Source organism: Chrysemys picta, chromosome 2 (assembly GCF_011386835.1).
Source record: "Chrysemys picta bellii isolate R12L10 chromosome 2, ASM1138683v2, whole genome shotgun sequence".
Classification (NCBI taxonomy): domain Eukaryota; kingdom Metazoa; phylum Chordata; order Testudines; family Emydidae; genus Chrysemys; species Chrysemys picta.
In genome coordinates, this window is record NC_088792.1 from 184,098,631 (window position 1) to 184,104,630 (window position 6,000).

Consider the following 6,000-nt stretch of genomic DNA (forward strand, 5'->3'; position numbering starts at 1 on the left):
CCTCACTCGCCTGCCTGCAAGTGAGAATCACTCTCTGGTGGCAGTGGTCTGCAGGTGTCCTGCTCAGGGCACATGGTCATTTTTACAGCATGTGCCCACATTTTACAGCATGTGCCCACATTGCCCTATATGGTCATGCCCCTAGATATCATTATCCTTTGCTAATGAGTATATTAACATATGCAAATTGTTCCCAAACTTGCAAGAAAGGAATGATGGTCTGAAACTCAGGGTCCAATGCCCCACTCTGTCAAAGATTTCCTGTGTGACTTTGGCAAGTCACTGAATTTCTGTGTGCCTCAGTTTCCCATCTGCAAAATGAGGATAATAGTACTTCCTTTCTTCTTTTTTTGTTTGTCTTGTCCACTTAGATTGTGATCTCTTCAGGGCAGGGACAGTCTCTTCCTATGTGTTTTTACACATTGACACTACTGTAATACAAATAATACTGCAGAGGTTGTTTTTTACTTCTATGTCAAGTGGAGCAGATAAAAAAAATCTGACAAGATAGCCTGAGGTGATGGTGGTGCTGAAGAGAGCAGCACAAGGGGAAGTGATTTGAAGATTAAAGCCAAACTACAGCGATGAGAAGCTGAAGTTCCTAAAAGCAGACCTTTTGGAGAAGGAGCCAGGGTTTTAGGAAACATACCCTATTAACTGAATGTCCCTCAGAAGGAAAGGATACAGGAGCAATAGAGCCAACAAAGTCATCACTGGGGGCGGTCAGGTCACATATCACAATAATGGTGAAAGTGTAGACATGAGAAGATGTCCATAGGCAGCTCAAGGGCAAGTAAAGGCTGCTCAGACTTGGCTATTCAGAACTGGTGAGGGAAACGCTTTGAGGGACAGCAAAATGCAGAGAAACTTTGATTGTTATTTTTTATGTCTAATTTACTCTCATGTGAACTAAACTGATGCTGGTAGCTTTACCCTGGAAAAATGAATCCTGTGAAAGGTAAAATGTATTCTTACTGAGGGTCTTAAAGGTGCCACAGGACCCTCAGTAAGAATACATTCTACCTTTCACAGGATTCATTTTTCCAGGGTAAAGCTACCAGCATCAGTTTAGTTCACATGAGAGTAAATTAGACAGATGCATCTGAAGAAGTGAGGTTCTTACCCACGAAAGCTTATGCTCCCACTACTTCTGTTAGTCTTAAAGGTGCCACAGGACCCTCTGTTGCTTTTTACAGATTCAGACTAACATGGCTACCCCTCTGATACTTGTATTCTTACTGCATCCCCATTGACATAACACAACTTTCAACCTCTCTGCACTGTATTTCCATAGGTGAAGTTATTCTTCATTCAGCCACTATGCTATCCTTCAGGAAACAGGCACCTTAGAGTTTGTTGTCTTCTACCACCTAGAGGTGAAATTGTAAAACATGCAGGAAATAAATTTGAGCTTTGCAGGGCAAGTTTTCATCTTCAGGTAAAGAAATAACTCTCGTTCTTTGTAATATTGTTTATTACATTTTTTCTCAAAATGAATGAAAAGAGGGAACTGCATTTATAGTGTTTGTATGTATGTTTGTGTATTTCTAGTGGCTTTTCAGTAGGGTTGCATTTTTATTTGTTTTTCTGTAATATTATTGTCCATTGATTCCTTTTGCACCAAAACCAATAGCAGTGGCTAAAAGATATTGAAATGAGTCTAAGTTTATATTTAGCAGAAATATATCCTGGTGGTTTTTTAAAATATGTAGTCATGTGAGTTACAGTATAACTGTAGAAAGGAAAACTGAAACTTTGGAAAACCAAATAAGAACAGGGTCTAACCGATTGCCACATCTGGGGTCGGGAAGGAATTTCCCCCCAGGTCAAATTGGCAGATTCTCCTTCCTCTGCAGCATGGGTCACTTTTAGGTTTAAACTGGTGTAAATGGTGGATTCTTTGCAACTTGAAATCTTTAACCCGTGAAGTAACTCAGCCAGAGATCAGGGGTCTATTAAAGGAGTGGGCGGGTGAGGGTCTGTGGCCTGCAATGTGCAGGAGTTCAGAATATAGGTGATCACGATGATCTCTTCTGACCCTAAAGTCTATGAGTCTTATTTTCCCCCACAAGCCCTCTCTGGTATCTTCTTTCTTGATCACTGTCGACAATATCACCATCCTGTCCCTCACTCAGATCCTTAACCTGGCATCTTCGACTCAGACTTCTCTTGTATAGGTACTCACATTCAAGCTATTGATAAATTTTGCAGATTCTTTCTGCATATCCTCTCTAAAATATAGCCTTTACTATCCATCCACACAACCAAAACTCTTGTTCAGGCTCTCATCCTATCACATCTCGATTACTGCAGCATTCTTCTCTCCGGCCTTGATAAATGCAGCCGTGCCCCACTCATATCCATTCAGAATGCTGATGCAAAGATCATTTTCCTAGCTTGTTGCTTTGGCAATGCCATCTCTCTCTTTGCATCCCTCCACTGGCTCCCCCTTTTTAAAAATCACATCCCACATAAGTTGCTTCTCTTCTCTTTGAAGGTGTTTCACGGCCTATAGCGATGTCTCATTCACTATTAAGATACTAATTCCCAGCCTCCTTCACCTGCTTGTTAAGTTTTCAAACAAGTGGGCACCTGGCTCAGGAAGTAAGTTTGAAAGAAAATCAGCGTAGCAAGTCAGTCCAGTAGCCAGCTGGCCTAGTAGTCAGGAAGTGGCTTTACAGTTCTTTTCAGTCTGTCTTTCCTGGAGGGGGCCATGCCAGGTTATATATGGTGGGCCTTAGTCTCTCCCGTGCCCCCCATCATCCCCCCATTCAGGATTCTATCACAACAGAGAGGACAGGGAGCAGGGGAGGGGCATGCAGGCCCTCCCATTCCACCAGGTTCCAACCCAGGACCTAGGGTGACCAGATAGCAAAATCAGGATGGGGGTGGGGAGTAATAGGTGCCTACATAAGAAAAAGTCCCATATATCAGGACTGTCCCAATAAAATCGGGACACTTAGTCACCCTACCAAGGCCCAAAAGGGGTGTTGCAGTCTCTGGATCACTTGTTGGTCCATGCCAAGAAAGTTAAATTCCCCTGGGTCACTTCCTACCGGGCTGTGACTCCTCCATTTTGGGCATGGTCACAGCCTTAGTAGTATCTGCTTTGACTGCCAGGGAACAATGTCCCATTCTTTAGGGCCTCTCATGGGTTCTTGGCTCCAAAGGAGGATGGGGAGAACACAGATTACTGCTCTCGGAGCAATCATACCATGGCTACTGGTTCTTTGCCCACAGCTCCAGGCATCAATCTCACTTCCTGGTGCAGCCTGTAACTCCTTTCCCGTCCCACTGGGCTACCAGTGTCCTTTTTAAATTGTCCCTGCACCTGGAGCATGCCCTGCAGCTGGGGTGGGGCAGGGCCTCTCCAGCCCAGTATGGCTCCATGCCTTGCTCTAGTTTAGTGTGGAGTCTGTAAAGCCCATCACAGTGAGACATTGTGTATGTTCTACTGCTGCTCTGAGAGAAAATGCAAAAGTTATCAGCACTGCCTGCAGCAACAGGTGAGCTGCCTGTGTCCTCTCTTCTAGCAGAGAGGACGTCATTCTTTGGTTTAATTTTTCTGGAGACTGAGCCTCTTTGTTCCAAGCCTAGAAGCTGCTACACCATTCATTAAACCTGCCTTATATCAGCCTGTTATTCATATAGCAGCGAATGCTTTAAACCAAAGTGTTAAGAGCTGATGCAAAGAGCTGCACAAAGGAAACCATTTACCATGCACAAAAAGTTTTATTGGTCCTGCAAAACTCAGGAACTACTCTACAGAAACTCGCATGCCATCTACTGGCACCTTACCTATTAACTATTTACATCTCTTGAAACACATTGCAGAGTAATTCATTGATCTGAGAGGAAAGCATCACAGTTTGAGATGTGGTACAGTAGCCGGAATAATCTCATTTTCTCAGTTATCTATGATCTCATCCAAGATATTTCAGATGGTAAAAACAAATATGCTAGAAAAAGAAGAGGCAAGCCATGTATTTATGTGATAGCTATCAGGGCCAGCTCTAGTTTTTTGCCACCCCAAGCAAAAAAATTTTTGGCTGCCCCCCACCCCAGCCCTGAGCTCTCTCTTCCCCCCCCCACCCGCACCCCCTGCCGCCCCAGCCCTGGGCTCTCTCTCCCTCCACCACCCGCACCCCCTGCCACCCCAGCCCTGGGCTCTCTCTTCCCCCCCCCCACCCGCACCCCCTGCCGCTCCAGCCCTGGGCTCTCTCTTCCCTCCCCCCCACCTGCACTCCCTGCTGCCCCAGCCCTGGGCTCCCCCTTACCAGTGCTGACTCCGCCCGCTCCCCCCTCGCCTCCAGCCGGTCCGGCACTGGCAGGGTCGGGGTAAGCAGCGGGGCTCCCGGGCCGCGCCTCAGCCCAGGGTCCCTCCAGCCAGGGCTCCCACCTCCAGGATCAGCCAGGACCCGGGAGGGCAGAGCCGGGGGACCGCCCTGGCAGGGGGCTGAGGAGCCGCGGCAGGGCAGCCCCAGAGGGAGTGGAGCCCCGGACAGCGAGACATGGGCCCCGCACGGCAGCGCTCCGCCCTCTATGGCCCCGCTGCTGCTGCTGCTTCTGGCTGCCCTGCCGCGGTCCCTGGGCGGCTCAGGCTGCTTCACCCAGCCCCGGCTGCGGTGCTGGGGGGCAGCCGCCCTGCGGCACCTTCAGGTGGCTCCGTGCGCCCTGCGGGGCGGCCCCCAGCCCGAGTGTCCCCCGCTCTGAGCCTGCCCGGCCCAGCCACAAGGTGCGGGCACTGCTCCCTCACGGCACGAACCACAGCGGCCGCAGGGCGCCCCCCGCGCACGACACGCTGCTGCTGCCAGGGCCGGCTCTAGGCTTTTGCTGCCGGAAGCAAAAAAAAAAAAAAGTGGCCAGAATGCCGCCCTTGAAAATGTGCCGCCCCAAGCACATGCTTGGTTTGCTGGTGCCTAGAGCCGGCCCTGATAGCTATAAAAACAGCGAAGAGCTAGCTGAAAATTCCCCACCAGGGAATTCTCCTTACATGGGTAGAGCCAGTGTAGACAACTTCGCCCTGCCCTGCAAAGGGGCCCTGTTCAGGGGAATGGGTGTGGTCAGACTACCACTACATGCTGGTTATTCTTGGCAGCTGCAATGGCCCTTGGGGCCATGGGAAATCACCAAATTGCCCTAACTCAGGGGTTCTCAAACTGGGGGTCGGGACCCCTCTGGGGGTCATGAGGTTATTACATGGGGGGTTGCAAGCTGTCAACCTCCACCCCAAACCCCGCTTTACCTCCAGCATTTATAATGGTGTAAAATATATAAAAAGTGTTTATAATTTATAAGGGGGTTGCACTCAGAGGCTTGCTGTGTGAAAAAAGTTTGAGAGCCACTGCCCTAACTTATGCTGTGGGGCCAGTAAGTCTCAGAATATGGGCAAGTGCAAATGTAGTTCAAAGCCAACGTCTCTTCCTGCCTCCAGAGCAGAGTTTGGCTAGAATTGCTGTTTGGGGGTCTGACAAGTTCCCCCCGGGGTGCCACCTGGAAATGGGGTACCACTGAGCCCTCTGACCCACTTGCCTGGGCTCTCTCTCTCACTGTGCTGCTGTGACAAGTTGCAAAGTCCTCCAAGCTTTCACCTTCACTAGCACTCACACTGGTAGGGACACATCCAGCTGCAGTCACATGCAGGGTCTCTAGCCTCCCAGCCTAGGACCCCAGAGCAGTACCATCCTGCCCTGGTCAAATCTGGCCAGTATATGGGTTTAACACCCGGTCCGCCTCTCCCTCAATGTGAAGAGGACCATGCACACTTGTGGTAGCCAAGCTGAGATTTTCCCCAGACACCTTAGTCAAACGCACACTGGTTTGGATTAAAACATAAAATAAGTTTATTAACTACAAAAGTACAGATTTTAAGTGACAGCAAACAGATCAAAGCAGATTACCTAGTAAATAAACAAAACCACAAACTGATCTTAACATACTAGATAGGGTGAGAATTTGCTAATTCATATCCTACCTGAGTGATAACAGGCTGGCAGATTC